The sequence below is a fragment of the Papio anubis genome, chromosome X (assembly GCF_008728515.1).
Source record: "Papio anubis isolate 15944 chromosome X, Panubis1.0, whole genome shotgun sequence".
Taxonomy (NCBI): Eukaryota; Metazoa; Chordata; class Mammalia; order Primates; family Cercopithecidae; genus Papio; species Papio anubis.
In genome coordinates, this window is record NC_044996.1 from 121,268,967 (window position 1) to 121,271,712 (window position 2,746).

The following is a 2,746-nucleotide window of genomic DNA, read 5'->3' on the forward strand; positions in this document are numbered from 1 at the left end:
CTCCTGGGTAGCTGGGATTACAGGTGTGCGCCACCACACCTGGCTAAGTTTTGTATTTTTAGTAGAGATGGGGTTTCACCATGTTGGCCAGGCTGGTCTCAAACTCCTGACCTCAGGTGATCCACCTGCTTAGGCCTCCCAAAGTGCTAGAATTATAGGTGTGAGCCACCGCATCTGGCCAAGAAAGACAAGTTTTTTATTCAAGATAAGCAAACCCAAAAACTCACCAACCAGAAAAATGTGTTCATTCTCCTTAATTACATATGAAGCATTTACGAAAAAATGATCAGATATAAATGATGGACTGGGTGCGGTGGCTCACACCTGTAATTCCAGCACTTTGGGAGGCCAAGGTGAGTGGATCACCTGAAGTCAGGAGCTCAAGACCAGCCTGACTAACATGTGAAACCCCATCTCTACTAAAAATACAAAAATCGGCCAGCTGTGGTGGCAAGCACCTGTAATCCAAACTACTTGAGAGGCTGAGGCAGGAGAATTGCTTGAATCAGGGAAGTGGAGGTTGCAGTGAGCTGAGGTCGTGCCACTGTACTAGCCTGGGTGACAGAGCGAGACTCTGTTTCAAAAAAAAAAAAAAAGGTATAAATGACAAAGGAAGTCTCAACAAATTGGAAAGAATTAATATTAAATAGACCTCACTCTCTATTGTTTATTATTTTAATTTTAGAGACAGAGTCTCACTCTGTTGCCCAGGCTGGCCTCAAACTCCTGGGCCCAAGCCATCCTCCCATCTCAGCCTCCCAGGTAGCTGGGACTACAGGCATGCACCACCACGCTCAGTCAGACCTTACTTTCAAAAAGGAAAGAACAATAAGGGTAAGTTTTAAAAATAAATGTATACAACACTAAAATGTTACTAAATAACTCATGGGCTTAAGAGTAAGTCACAATTTGGCAAAGGATTCTTAGATATGACACAAAAGCACTAGGAATAAAAGAAAACATGGAGAAATTGGTCTTCATCAAAATTAAAAACTTTTCTTTCTCTCTCTCTCTGTCTCTTTTTTGTTTTTTGTTTTTTTTTTCTTTTTCTGAGACAGGGTCTCACTCTGTCATCCAGGCTAGAGTGCAGTGGCCTGATCTCAGCTCACTGCAGCCTCATCCTCCTGGCTCAAGCAATCCTCCCACCTCAGCCTCCCGAGTAGCTGGGTCTACAGGCACATGCCACCATACTCAGCTAACTTTTGTATTTTTTGTAGAAACAGGGTTTCACCATGTTGGCCAAGGCGGTCTTGAACTCCTGGGCTCAAGCAATCCACCCTCATCAGCCTCCCAAAGTGCTGGGATTACAGGCATGAGCCACTGCGCCCCACAATTAAAAACTTTTCTTTCAAAGAACACCATCAAGAAAGTGCACAGGGGCCAGGTGCGGTGGCTCACGCCTGTAATCCCAGAAGTTTGGGAGGCCGAGGAGGGCAGATCACGAGGTCAAGAGATCGAGACCATCCTGGCCAACATGGTGAAACCCCGTCTCTATTAAAAATACAAAAATTAGACAGACGTGGTGGTGGGTGCCTGTAGTCCCAGCTACTCGGGAGGCTGAGGCAGGAGAATCACTTGAACCCGGGAGATGGAGGCTGCAGTGAGCCGAGACTGCACCACTGCACTCCACTCCAGCCTGGCGACAGAGCAAGACTCCATCTCAAAAAAAAAAAAAAAAAAAAAAAAAGAAGAAATTGCACAGAAAACCCATGGAATGGGAGACCATATTTGCAAATCATAAATCCATTAAGGGATTTGTATCTAGAATTAAAAACTCTTAAAATTCAATAATAAGAAGGCAGGCCAACATTTTTTAAATGGGCAAAGGATCTGAATAGACATGATCAGTATTTCTTCAAGGAATATATAAATGGCCAATAAGCACATGAAAAGATGCTCAATATCATTAGCCATCGGAGGAATTCAAATCAAAATGAGAATGAGATACCACTTTGTAGCCAGTAGGATGGCTAGAATCAGAAAGTCATAATAAGCAACAGGAGCTCTCATTCATTGTGGGTGGAAATGCAAAATGGTACAGCCACTTTGGAAGACAGCTTGGCAGTTTCTTGCAAAACTAAACATACTCTTACCATATGATCCAGCAATCGCACTTTTTGGTATTTACACAAATGAATTGAAAACTTATGTCCACATAAAAAACCTGCACATGAATGTTTATAACAGCTTTATTCATAATCGCCAAAAGTGGAAGCAACCAAGATGTCCTACAATAGGTGAATAGATAAACAAACTGTGGTACATTCATACAATGGAATGTTATTGAGTGATAAAAAAGAAATGAGCTATAAAACCAGAAAAAGACATGGAGGAACTTTAAATGCATATTGCTGAGTAAAAGAAGCCAAACTAAAAAGTCTACATATTGTTTGACTCCAACTATATGACATTCTGGAAAAGGCAAAACTATGGAAATATAATGGCTGCCAAGGGTTAGAAGAGAGGGAAGGAAAGAGGGATAAGTAGGTGGAACATGGGGAATTTCTAGGGCATCAAAACTATTCTGTGTGAAACTGTAATGGTGGATACATGTCATCATATATTTGTCCAAACCCACAGAATGTACAACGCAAAGAGTGAACCTTAATGTAAGCTACAAACTTCAGTTAAAAAGAAAACCTGGCCGGGCGCGGTGGCTCATGCCTGTAATCCCAGGACTTTGGGAGGCCGAGGCAGGTGGATCACGAGGTCAGGAGATCGAGACCATCCTGGCTAACACGGTGAA